We start from the raw sequence: 13772 nt of genomic DNA on the forward strand, positions 1-13772 counted from the left end.
TACCAGATTTAATCAATATATTATGGAACTGGGTGCTTCAGAAAATATTAATAATAATAAACATACTACACATTCTCATAATTGGGCCACATATGGCTCTCTTTGTCTTTATGTATTTATTTATTCATTTATTAATTCACTTATAGTGCTACAATCCAGACCTATAAACCTTCATAGTTTAAGAACAAAATCCTGAATATTACTAACCTCTGCTATAAGCTGATTTACTATATAGGCATTAACTAGGTCTCTGACCTCAGAGTTATAGGGTTTAATCAAAATCATTGATTCAGACACCCCAGGATACTCATCATTGGTCCAAACTTGCCCCCTGACATTTGAAGAGTAAATGGCCTAGATCTTTATCACTGAAAAAATGTTTAACCATGATACAAACTGTAACATTAAAAGCCCTAAAAGGGAATAAAAGTCCTCCATGAGTTTTAATAAACCTAGTTGCACTGAGTTGGATTAATTGTACACTTTAGTTGGTTTCCATTATTGGTCCCTGTGTGGCATCTTTTGATTTTATTTAGGTATTAAGTATTTATTCCTTTGACATAATGCCATAATGAACAAACCACCTAAACCAAGGACATAAATTCTGACTATAATCTACTACAGTCTCTAGGCTCCTTACCCACAAAGGTAAAAACTAAAATCTTTATTACTATTGAATAATTAAATCAGCTATAGTGTTTTTGTTCCATGAATTAAAATACACTTTTCATAAAGAACAGAACAGCATAGACTTAACTTTTTTTAATGGACTGGAGTCATGAAGTACTAGATGAATAAACCTTAGTTGCTACCACATTCTCATTATTGACTCAAGAATGACTCTATTTTTTATTGACTTATTTACCATTTAATTTTTAATTTATGTAGTGAACACTGTTAAATCCACCATCCACTAGTTGCTAAATAACTAAATGTAACTAGTACTACTAACCATCTATATACTCCCTAACTACATGGTTCACAGCCTCATTGATCTTTTTTAAGGATCCATACTCATGCACTGCAGAGAGTGCACCATGAAGCATTGGTCTAAGATTTACCCTGATTTGTACCCTACTTATTGATTCACTCATGTTTCTCAATTAGTCAAAGAATAATTTGATTATTTATTCATTTTTTAAAGAAAAATAGTAAAACCCGCCAGTACTCCAAAACTGAAATACCAGTTCATGCAATTGCTGATATCCACTTTGTCCGCAGTGGGATAAGTCTAGATTTCTTCCTCTTCATCTAAAATGGTTTAATCATTATATTTGTTTCAAGACACCTACTCCTCTGCCTTCTTTTAAATAATTAACCAATATATGAACTCATTTGTTCATTAACTTTTAACAATACATTCAAAGTGAAGGCAAACTAAGGCACTGGACAAGAACATTGACTAATAACTAGTATCTGTCCGTACGTTCATTGTCCGCAGATATAACCTACTAGACTCTTTTTGTTTTTTCAAATAATAGTCAGCAAACAGGATTTGTTTGATCATAGTGACGATCATATTCTCAATATTAGTCCATGCTGGGCTTTCTTTCAATTAGGCACTTATTTAAACAATTGTTTTTAGTGCGAAGGATTTGTTCCTTTTCTAAATAGAACCAACAACAGCTACCTACGAGAAATCTGAAACAACATGAATTCTCATGGAATAGGATCCATATTCTTTATGGAAAGAAGTAAGATAGACCTGATCTATTTAGATGATGAAACTCAGTTTCAGGAACTAATATAATAATAATTCTTGTTTCATTGCAGACTCACATAATTAGTCATCATTCATTTCCTCATCTTTATTCTTGCATTGCTTTACTTAGGATACGTTTCACAGACATTAAGAACTAAAGCTCAGGAACAGATCATTGACTCCTAACTTTGGCCGTTTTAAGTCCCTCTCTCACAGAAGAAATAAACTAGATTTCTTTTTTCTAATGGACCTCAAAGTTATAGAGTTTAATTAAAATCTTTGATTCATACATCTCAGAATACTCATCATTAATCTATACTGAACGTTGTTTTATTCCTTTATTTATGAATTGCTTATTCCTTTATTCATTGATTCACTAATAACAATATAACCCATTCTCATGAATCAAAAAGCCCAAGAACAACATCCTTGAATATCACTAAGAACTGGCTCTATGCCCCTTTCCCGCAGTGCTAACAGACAAGGACATTTTTTGCAATATATATGTATGCTCTTCGCAAATACAAATTAGCTAACATCTTTGCTTCATATCAATTTCATTGGTCCACGCTTGGCTCTTTTACATTTAAAGATAATTCAAGAAATAACCATGGGACCTTTAATTTTTCTCCACATCTAGAACATCAACCATTTTGTCCATCTTCCTGTGTGTTCCTTCCTCAAGGAATTCACAGCTTAAATCTTTATTAATGGAGTACTTAAGTGTATTGCAATGCAAAAATAAAACACAATGTGGATCAACCCTGAAAACAAATGAAATACCCTGCATCTTTTTTTCTGAATTTCAGTAGTACTGAATCAGATTAATCATAAATCTCAATTTGGGTCTGTGCTGGTCTTACTTGGCTTTTTGTTTATTAATATATCCATTCACTACTTCAGAAAAATTCAAGCAATACCCATAAACCAACCTCCCAACCAAAGAATATAAACTCTGCTACTTACATCAATTTCTTCTTTCCTTACCCACAGGGTTTGTGAAAGCCAAGATCTTTCGCATTGGAGAATGATTAAATCATCTCTGGTGTGTTCACTTGGTGAAAATGCAGACTCTCAAAAGAGAAAGAGCCTACAGTTAGATTTTTTTTAAGTGAAGGTTAGTCTTGCAGTATCAGATCAATCATGAATGTGGGTCATTTTAGAATGTCACCATTGTCCATGAATCGCACTTATTTATTGACTTACTTAATTTTTCTTTTTAAACAACACAATTAACACCAACATGAGAATATGAACCATTATCTACCATAAATATCTGTCTACATACTCCCTATCCATAAATTTAACAACTCAGTGGTTGCTTTTAATGGACTTCACTTGTACAAAATTGGATAAATGTAAATCGTTATTTTATTGCATATTCTCACCAATGAAGCACAAATTTTTCTGATTGATGTCTACTGATTCATTTATTTATTCATGTATATAATTAGGCATAAAATAAATCAATTACTTACCCATTTTTCTAAAGAATTTCCCCATGCAAATTTCCACGTACACCTGAACCTAATAATACACTGTATGTTAACCAACTGGAATGCAAATTAAAACTTAAAAAAAATTCTATGTGTACTTTACCCAAAGTGGAATGAATTGCGAGTTCTATTTTTTTTATCTGGACAACATTTGGGTATAAAAGGAGCAATCATTATCTCTGGTTCATAACACATATTCCTCATTGGCCTTTGCTAAGCCTTCTTTTGAATAATTAATCTATATAGAAATGCACTCCTTCATTCCCTTATGACAGTCTGTCAGTACCAATGAAAACCAAGGCACAGAACGGGAATATTAAATATCCAGTCTACATGCTCATGGCCCAGAGACATAACTGACTACTAAATCCTCTTTTGATTTTTTTAAAAAAATTACACTAGTGAATACAGTTATATTAACTGTTAACTCCAGTCATATGACACACCCTCGATATGGATTCACGTTTGGCCCTCTCTCAATAAGACAATATTTAAACAATTGGTTATTTATGTAAGCCCCTTTTTTTTTTTTTTTGTCCTTCTTAACTAAAACCACCAAACAAAGAATGAAAGCAGCAACATGAACTCTTGGGTATTATCTGTCCATACCTGTCCTTACGGAAGAGTTCAGAGCTTTGATTTATCCATGGAACCCAGTGTTTTAAATATACACGAATAACAGTCTTTGTTTTATTGCATAACTTCATTGTTGGTCCACATTGTGGCTGTCCATATCTTTGTTCATTTACACATTTCCTTATCCATTCATGAGTTCATTTCCCAAAGAGTCTACCTTTTCTCTTTTTCACAGTAGTCCACAGATTTCCAGACAAGGATTAATTTTGTTTGTTTGTTCCATGTTTATTTTTTATTTTTATCTTTTTAAGTTTTTATTTAAATTCCAGTATAGTTAACCTACAGTGTAATATTAGTTTCAGGTGTACAATTTAGTGATTCTAACACTTCCGTACAACACCTGGTGCTCATCACAAGTGCCCTGCATCATCATCCCCATCACCTGTTCCCCCATGCCACCCCCACCTCCCCTCCGGTGACCATCAGTTTGTCCTCTGTAGTTAAGAGTCTGTTTCTCACTTTGCCTCTCTTTTTGCCCTATGCTCATTTTTTGTTTCTTAAATTCCAAATAGGAGGGAAATCATATGATATTTCTTCTTCTCTGTCTGAATTATTTTGCTTAGCATAATACTCTCCAGCTCCAACCAAGTAATATTCCTATACATATACATATATATCACCTCTTCTTTATGCATTCATCCATCAGTGGACACTTGGGCTGCTTCCATATCTTGGCTACTGTACATAATGCTGCTACAAAAATAGGAGTGCCTGTAGCCCTTTAAATTAGTACTTTTTTTATTCTTTGGGTAAATACCTAGTAGTGCAATTGCTGGATTATAGCTCAGTTCTATTTTTAACCTTTTGAGGAGCCTCCGTACTGTTTTCCAGAGTGGCTACACTAGTTTGCATTCCCACCAACAGTCCAAGAGGGTTCCCCTTTCCCCACATCCTACACAATTTTAGATTCAGACTCAATCCCCACTCCAGGATTCATCATTGTCCCCAGCTCCGCATTCTTTTTCTTCAGTCCTTTATCCTTTTTTGTTTATTGTTTCATTCACTGTTCCAATAATAATATAGTCAGTGCATATAAGTCACAAAAGCTCAAAAACAGTATCTTGAATATTACTAGGATCTATTCATATGTTCATTTCCCATAAAGCTAACACATTAGATCTCTTCTTGCAATGACCTTCAGAGTAGCACACATGTGCTCCCTGAATCATTTGAAGGGATGAATATTAAAATCCACTGTCATGTAAATATCATGCATGAACATGTATGAAACATCTTCCATCTTTTCTTAAGGAGTGATTAATTGTGCAGAATTGAATTAATCATCATTATCTAGGGTTTATAATCTATTCTGGTCATAGGTAATATACAGCATTCTTTAATGTTATACTTCTATGTACCTCTTTATTACTTGAAATACTTCAGTGAACACCCTTGAGCAGTTCCCCTAACCAAGCACATAAATTTTGACTACTACTCACCTCAGTATTTATGCTCCTTAACCACAGAGTCAAAATCTTCATCATTAGATATGGTTAAATCAACTATGGTGTCTTAATTCTGAGATAAAAATCAGGCTTTTTAAAAAATAATGAAAAAAATGATGAAAAAACAATAAATTTAGGATGTTTGTAGGGTTCTAGATTAAACATAAAACTTGCTTCTTTTCATTGGCTCAAGAATATCACTACTGCAGGGCGCCTGGGTGGCTCAGTTGGTTAAGCGACTGCCTTCGGCTCAGGTCATGATCCCGGGGTCCTGGGATCGAGCCCCGCATCGGGCTCCTTGCTCAGCGGGAAGCCTGCTTCTCCCTCTCCCACTCCCCCTGCTTGTGTTCCCTCTCACGCTGTCTCTCTCTCTCTCTCTCTCTCTCTCTCTCTGCCAATTAAATAAATAAATAAAATCTTTATTAAAAAAAGGAATATCACTACTGCTTCTTTACTTAATCATTTAATTTTAATTTTAAATAATATAATGAACACCACTGAAGCTACCATTCAACCCACAAATAACAACTATGACTATTATAAATATGCCCATGTATTTTACATGGGTCACCTCTACATTGTCCTTTCAGTGGATCTTTCTTGTACTGATTGGATAAATTTAAATCCTTGTTTCATGGCATATTTTTAATAATGGTCCATGGTTGACTCTCCTTAGTATATTCATTCAATCAATTACTAATGGAATAATTTTACCTGTTGTTCATTATATAAAGAAAAGGCAGGGGCACCTGGGTGGCTCAGTTAGTCAAACATCCGACTCTTAATTTCAGCTCAAGTCATGACCTCAGGGTTCTGGGATCGAACCCCACTTCAGGCTCCACACTCAGAGAGTTTGTATTAGGATTTCTCTCTCTCCCTCTCCCTCGTCCCCTCCCCCCACTCACTCTCTCTCTCTCTCTCTCTCTCTCTAAAATAAGTGAATTTTTTTTTTAAAGAAAGAAAAGGCAAAGATGGTAGCTTCAATCATGGTGATCACCGCATAACATAGAGTTGTCAAATCACTATGATGTACACCTGAAACTAATGCAATATTGTGTGTTACTTGTACTTCGATTTAAAAACAAAAAACAAGAAAAAAGAAAAGAAAAAGCGAAATGGTAAAATAGGCAGCCCCTCAGAAAGGAAATAACTACTATGTGCATCTGTCTGTGTATATTATACAAAGCAGGAAAAGCCTAGCTTTTTTTAAATATGCAAACAGTAGTGTAAAACAGGATAATCATTATCCTTATTCCATAATAAGGGTCCTCACTGGTGTATGATTTTCACCTTTTAAATAAAATATGAATCTATTCATATGCTTACAATAACATATAATATGTCATTATTATAATTATAACTCACCGGACAAAACTTTGAATAATATTAACATGTGATCATATGCTCACAGTAAACCATCTTGTTATAGGACCTATTCTCATCACTGGTCCATAACCTTTTTTTTCAATTAGAGCCTTATTATTTACTTATGCAAACATCTTTCCCTTTTCTTAATAAAATGAACCATCAGCAACCCACCATCAATTCATAATCACAACATCCAATCTTGGGCATACCTTTCCATTTGTTCCCTGCTGAATAGAGTAAAACCTTGACCTACTTATTTTCCTAGACCTCACTGCTTCAGAAAGGTTTCAAAACATACTCTCATAATTGAATGATGTGTGCCTTTCCTTGTCATCATTCATCCCTTCATTTCTTTCCTTAATCAGGTGTTATTTCATTTGTGATTAAAAACATCCCACACCCAAGGAACACAAAGCCTAAGAACAGAATCCTGAATATTCCTTTCTTGCTTCATAAGTACCTTCATCACAGAGGGAATAACTAGACCTCTTCTTGGAATGACCTCAGAGCTACCGAGCTTCATCAAAATCTTTAATTCAGACACCCCAGGGTACTCATCACTGATCCAAACTTGGCAATTTTTTAAAGGTTTTATTTATTAATGAGGGGGAGAGAGAGAGAGAGAGAGAGAGAGAGAGAGAGAGAGCAGGAGCAGGGGGAGGGGCAGAAGCAGGCCCCCCACTGAGACTAACCAGTGGGGGGTGGGGGCAGCTCGATCCCAGGACTCTGAGATCATGACCTTAGCCAAAGGCAGACACTTAACTGACTAAGCCACCCAGGCGCCCGTAAACTGGGCATTTTTTGGTCTTCTTCATTCATATGTTCCTTTCTGCCTCATTTTTACATGCATGCATTATACTACAGTCAATAGCCAGGAATCACAAATGCCAAGAATGAGAGGAATGATTCTTACTAAGGTTAGTCTATCTGCACCTGTCCCATAAAGCTAATACATTTGATGTCTCTTTTCAGTGCACCTCTGGTTGCTCATGGGGATAGGTCGACAGCTGTGCTTCCTATCAACCTCGTATTGATAACAGGTTTTCGCTTGTCTCTCAGCTTTACGTGTCCACATTGTAAAAGTGGTAAAATGAACGACTATGAACCACCCTCTTCCCTCACAACTAGAATAATGTCATTTTCTCCCATCTCCCATTTTCTCTGTTCTCCTCCTTCAACAAGTAAATAACCTTGATCTTTATCAAGGAAGGAATGTTCTTCTAAATATACTTTGGTGCCAAACTAAAATGACATACTATTATGTGACCTTGAAAATGACTAATCTATGAACCTCGGTTCCTAACATATTCATATCCTTGGTCAATGCTTGGTGTTCTTTGATTTTATATATATGTACATATATACATATACATAAAGCCAGTTTTTAAAAATGATTCCTTGGAAATTCTGAACAATCTCCCCAGAGAACAGGGACTCTGATAGTTATTTATATTGGTCCCTGTGCTTTTTACCCACAGAGGCGACAATGGAGACCTTCACCATTAGAGAATTATTAAGTTGGCTGTGGTGTGTTCATGCTGTAAATGAAAAACCCAATTCTAAATAGTCTCTATTAGATGTGTCTAAGTGGACGTGAGTTTTACATTGCCAGGTTAATAATAAAGCCGGATCATATCACATTCCCATTATTGGTGCAAAAACTGCACTCCTTTTTATTTATCAGTTCATTTTATTTTTAATTTTTGGCAATGTAAACATCATGGAATCTAAGACTTGACTCAGGAATAAGGCTTGTAACTATTATACTCCCTACTCTTAATTAACAGCCTAATAATTATTGTCATGAATTTTATTTATGCAGAATTGTGTAGATTTAGAACCTGGCCTCATGGCACATTCTCAACAGTCCTAGCTTTATCACTTACCTATCTAATTGCCCATGGAATAATTTGATCATCTACTTATTTTTTAAAAATAGACATAATATATGATAAAGACACATTTCAGAACATAACATTATAAGTAATGCATTATATATAACATAAATATAAAATATGATTAAATTATATATATGCTTATATATAATAGTAAACTTTCCAACGGAAACCCAGAACTGAAATACCATCATTACATAAACCTGTCTCTATGTCCTTAACCCAAGTAGGAAGGAACTAGATCCCATTTTCTTTATATGTGGACATCACATATTGTCCACGGTTGCCTTCTTTTAAGTAATCATTTGAAAATGATCATATTGAGGTGCCTGGGTGGCTTCGTCGGTTAAATGTGTGACTCAATTTCTGCTCAGGTCATAATCTCAGGGTCGTGAGACTGAACCCTGCATGGGGCTCTGCCCTGGGCGTGGAGCCTGCTTAAGATTTTCTCTCTCCCTCTCCTTCTGCCTTTCCCTCTAGAAAAATAAAATAAAATGATCATATTCATTCAATAACTTACCACAATATATAACTACTTGAGATTCTACAGACCCTATACTTGAACACCTAAACATACTAACAGCTGCCCACGCCCACACACTCATTACCCACAGAAATAACTATGTCCCTTTTCATTTTGTGTTTTTAAATAAAAATTCAGTGAACACAATTAAATTAATCATGACTGATGTCACATAGCGCATCCTCAACACTGGCCCATTCTTGTTTCTTTTCAGTGACAGAGTTACATAATCATCGGTTTATGTAAACATTTTTTCCTTCTTCTAAACAAAACCAACAACCAGCAAACTCCCACCGATCCAGCCTGCAGACACGTGCATATAGATACGTCTGTGTGTGCTCCTACGTGTCTGGACTTCCTATGTGCTCTAAAGGGGGCAACAGCTTTTACCTATGTATTATATTGAAACGTGGTATTAAACAAATATATTACTAATAATGCTTGTTTCAGGACACACTCTCATAAATGATTCACATGTGACCTTCTTTGTCTTCATTCACTTACACATTCATTTATTCATGCATTCACTGATTCACTTACATCAATACAATCCATACGCAAAAATCACTAAGACCTAAGAACCAGATCCCCAAGGGGCTTGAACTCTATTCCCTTAGAGAAAATGACTAGGTTTCTTTATTTTCTTTCTTTTTAATTTCAATTTCTGTGTGGTTAACCTACAGTATTATATGGACCTCAGAGTTTAGGGTTTAATCAAAATTCTTGATTCATATACCCCAGAACTACTCATCATTGATCCAAGCTCAACATTCTTTTACTTCATTTATTTATTTATACATTGTGCATTGATTGTCTACGTATTATTTATTGATTACTTCATTCATGGTCTAGCTGATTTAAAAAAAGCACTTCCTATGAATCACAAAAACCCAGGAACAAGATCTTTGAATATCGCGGAGAGCTGTTTACAGGCTTATTTCCCACGAAGCTAGTAAATGAGATCTCTTTTTAATTGGACCTCAGTGTTGCACGTATGTGTTAATCAATAAACTTGCTTCATACCCATCCCATGTGTTTGCGCTCTGCTTAATCATCTTTCACTTAATTTCTTCATATTTTAAAAATAGTACACTGAATCTACCATTTGATTCTCTCCCTAACTAGGACACTAGCAACACTTTCTATCTTCCCAGGTGCTCCTTCCTCAAAGATTTAACGACCTAGATAGTTATCGATAGAGAATGTTCTTAGAATGTGGTGCAGAAATAAAATGCAATATTAAGGAACTCTGAAAATGGAAGCAAACCCCTCAAACTTTGTTTCTAATGGATCTCAATTAAACTAAAATGGACTCGTCTTAATCTGTGATTCATTACACATTCCCAGCTGTGGTGTGTCTAATGTCACTTATGTTTACAGTGGCCATTCTTCCTTCAAAAAAACCCACAAAAAACCCACACGAATTACCTCCAAACCAAGAACACAAACTCTGTCATTTACATGAGTCACTTTGCTCCTTATCTACAGAAGGGACAGCAAAGATCCTCCTCATGGGAGAATGAAGAAATGATTGAATCTGTGGAGTAAAAAGCAGATTTTAGAAAAGTGAAGAAGCAGTAGAGATTTAAAACTTTTTAAAGACACCTTAGTCTTACTGTACTAGATTTATCATAAATCCCTTTTTTATCACATTTCCATTATTAGCCCACAAACGGCCACCTTTTTATTTACTGACTTCTGTAATTTTTAATGTATATAATATGATGACAACTGCTAAATCTACATCTCAGTAGAAGAATTAAAAACTATTCCTGCTCCAAATCCTGTGTATTAAACCCTAACCACACAGGTCCGAGCCTAGACTGTCTTTTTTATGCATCTTCCTTGATTAGAATTTGGCAAATTTACATCTTCATTTCTTGTCATATTCTCATCAATGATCCATGCTTGACCGTACTTTATAAACTTATTCGTTTGTTTGTTTGGTTTTGGCTTATTTGCTCACAGAATGACTTGTTCGTATTTTCTCTTTAAAAACAAAGGCAAAATACTATTATAAGTAATTGCCTCTACATCCTTTACCCAAAGCAGGCAGAGCCCCAAACCAACCCCTTTTACTTATATGGACATCTGAAGGGTAGAGCAAGATTAATAATGAACTTCCTCTAAGGACATATTATCCTCATGGATACATGTTTGCCCTCTTTTAAATAATCTCTTCCTGGGGCGCCTGAGTGGCTCTGTCTCTAAGCGTCCGCCTTCGGCTCAGGTCATGGTCCCAGGGTCCTGGGATCGAGCCCCGCATCGGGCTCCCTGCTCCACGGGAAGCCTGCTTCTCCCTCTCCCACTCCCCCTGCTTGTGTTCCTGCTCTCGCTGTGTCTCTGTCAAATAAATAAATAAATAAAAATAAAATAATCTCTTCCTTCATTCACTTATATCATCAAAATTTGTGAAACTATATACCTAGACATACCTAAATAATACTAATATTTTCCCATAAACTCAAATACCCACAGAAAAACAGATGTGTTTTTCACCCAAAAATGATACTGATTGAGAATAACTAATCTAATCATAACTTCTCTCACGTAACACATTAACACTGGCCCATGCTTCCTTAATTAAGTATTCTGTAATCAATATTTATTATGTTTCCCTTTTTTCCCCCTTTCTTAATAAAATTCTTAATAAAATTCTTAATAAAATTAACAACCACCAACCCAGAAGCAACACTGATGCTTACAGACATCTGCCTACATGTTTCTGGTAAAATAAGGTAAAAGCCTTGAACTCTTCACTTACTGGAACTCAGCTCCTCAGAAACGTTTTAATAATAATTTATTTCTCATTAGATACTCTCATAATTGACAAATACCTAGCCCTCATTGTCATTATTTGTGGATATGTTCCTTTATGGACTCACACACGGATTCACTAATAAAAGGACCCATACCAAGATGTACCAAAGCCACAAACAAGACGCCTGTATTCCTAACTTCTGCGACAATTCATGTCCCGCCAAGACAAGAAATGAGGTTTGTTTTTATGATGGACCTCAGAGTTATAGGGTTTAATCAAAATCCTCGGTTCAGACACCCCAGGGTACTCATCATTGGTCTAGGCTTGGGACTGTTTATTTATTCATGTATACATTTGTTCATTCATTTATTCATTGACTAAAAATTATTTGATCATATTCATGAATCACAACAAAGCAGGAGAAAGATAAAAGAATATCACTAACTTCTGTCTTTTGTTTAATTTCTCCCAAAACTAATACACTAGACCTCTTTCTACAATGTACTCACTGTTGCGCATATGGATCCATCATTCTTCCTGCAAACCCACACCCATCATAACCATGCGTGGCCCTCTTATTTTAGTCTTTCTTTAATTTGGTCAAATTTTAAATACATAACGAAGGAAATCCAGGAGCATCTCATTTTACTTCACCAACCTTTCACCAACAATCTTTACTGGTGTTTCTCTATCAACATGCTAGACACCCAAATCTTTATTAATGGTGGAATGTGTAAATCGAGAGTGATGGAATATAAAATGAAATATTAAACAAATGTAAAATGAATGAAGAGTCCTCTTTCACCTTTTTTTAAAAAGAACCTTGCTTAATAGGGCCTAATGAAAGGGATGCTTCCTCCCCTCCATTAGGATAAAGTTTTATGGACCGCAGTTGTGGCGACTTGTATGAATTACAAACTTCAGTCCATGTTACATTATTATCCTTGTACCATGCATGGACTATTATTTATTTTTCATTTTTAAAGTAAATAATATAATAATGTAATGAATATTGACAAAACCACTATTCAGCCCTCCACCTATGACTTGGACAGTACATTTTTTATATTCTCCCACCAAGATACAAAGATCTTCAATGTTAGAGAAATGTTCACATAAACTGTGGAACACACAGACAAGGTAATATAAACAGTTGATAAAATAAATTAATAAACCTATGTCTTTTCTCCATGAACCTAAGACTCTTTTGCCCGTGAATCTCAGTTGCACAGAATTGAATTAATTATAATCTTTGTTTCATAAGACACTGTCATCTCTAGCCTATAACTAATCCTCTGTTATTAATTTGTGTATTATTGATTTATATAATTATTAATATTCAATATTCAAAAAACTCCCATTACCCAACTACCCAACACAACTGACTAAGAGAGGAGCCATTAGTCACATATGACTATTTAAATTTAATAAAATTTAATAAAAATCAATTAAAAATTCAGTTCCTCATACACACTAGCTACATTTCATGTGCTCAAGAGTCACATGTAGCGAGTGGCTACCATATTAGACAGAACAAATTATATAAAACATATCCATCACTGCAGAAAACCCTATTGGGCAACACTAATAAATACTTTTTATCTTTACGGAATAGTCTAGAACTTTTTCTAACGAAGCTAAATTGGGTTAATTATAGTTCTTGATCACTGGTCCATGCTGATTCTTTCTTGTTTGATTTGGTCATTTCTAAAGAAGTTTTAATGAGCAACCATAAATTCAATCTCTTACTCTTACAGGTAGAACACTGACATTATCTTTCTTCTCCCTTTGTGCTCCTTGCTCAGCATTAGCATCTTAGATCTTTATCCATGGAGAATTGTTTAAATAGACTATGTATATATACACAGTGAAACACAAAGTAGCCGGCAAAAGGAATGAAACAGACTAGATTACTTTGATAGAGGTCAAAAGTGCAGAACTGAATT

At 35.0% G+C, this 13772-nt stretch overlaps 5 non-coding genes across 5 annotated transcripts; all 5 read right to left on the minus strand.

The window, feature by feature from the left end:
• Nucleotides 1-249: 249 nt before the first annotated feature.
• Nucleotides 250-321, minus strand: LOC114208723 (small nucleolar RNA SNORD113/SNORD114 family). Its single transcript, XR_003609114.1, has one exon. It is a non-coding gene; the product is annotated as a small nucleolar RNA SNORD113/SNORD114 family (small nucleolar RNA).
• Nucleotides 322-1946: 1625 nt separating this feature from the next.
• LOC114208758 (small nucleolar RNA SNORD113/SNORD114 family) lies at nucleotides 1947-2018 on the minus strand. The gene has a single exon (XR_003609130.1). It is a non-coding gene; the product is annotated as a small nucleolar RNA SNORD113/SNORD114 family (small nucleolar RNA).
• Nucleotides 2019-7143: 5125 nt separating this feature from the next.
• LOC114208791 (small nucleolar RNA SNORD113/SNORD114 family) lies at nucleotides 7144-7215 on the minus strand. Its single transcript, XR_003609141.1, has one exon. It is a non-coding gene; the product is annotated as a small nucleolar RNA SNORD113/SNORD114 family (small nucleolar RNA).
• Nucleotides 7216-9754: 2539 nt separating this feature from the next.
• LOC114208693 (small nucleolar RNA SNORD113/SNORD114 family) lies at nucleotides 9755-9826 on the minus strand. The gene has a single exon (XR_003609107.1). It is a non-coding gene; the product is annotated as a small nucleolar RNA SNORD113/SNORD114 family (small nucleolar RNA).
• A 2249-nt stretch (nucleotides 9827-12075) lies between these two features.
• Nucleotides 12076-12147, minus strand: LOC114208724 (small nucleolar RNA SNORD113/SNORD114 family). Its single transcript, XR_003609115.1, has one exon. It is a non-coding gene; the product is annotated as a small nucleolar RNA SNORD113/SNORD114 family (small nucleolar RNA).
• Nucleotides 12148-13772: the final 1625 nt, after the last annotated feature.

The sequence above is a fragment of the Eumetopias jubatus genome, unplaced genomic scaffold (genome assembly GCF_037043125.1).
Source record: "Eumetopias jubatus isolate StellerSeaLion01/CBP00866 unplaced genomic scaffold, mEumJub1_p1.0 scaffold_7, whole genome shotgun sequence".
Taxonomy (NCBI): domain Eukaryota; kingdom Metazoa; phylum Chordata; class Mammalia; order Carnivora; family Otariidae; genus Eumetopias; species Eumetopias jubatus.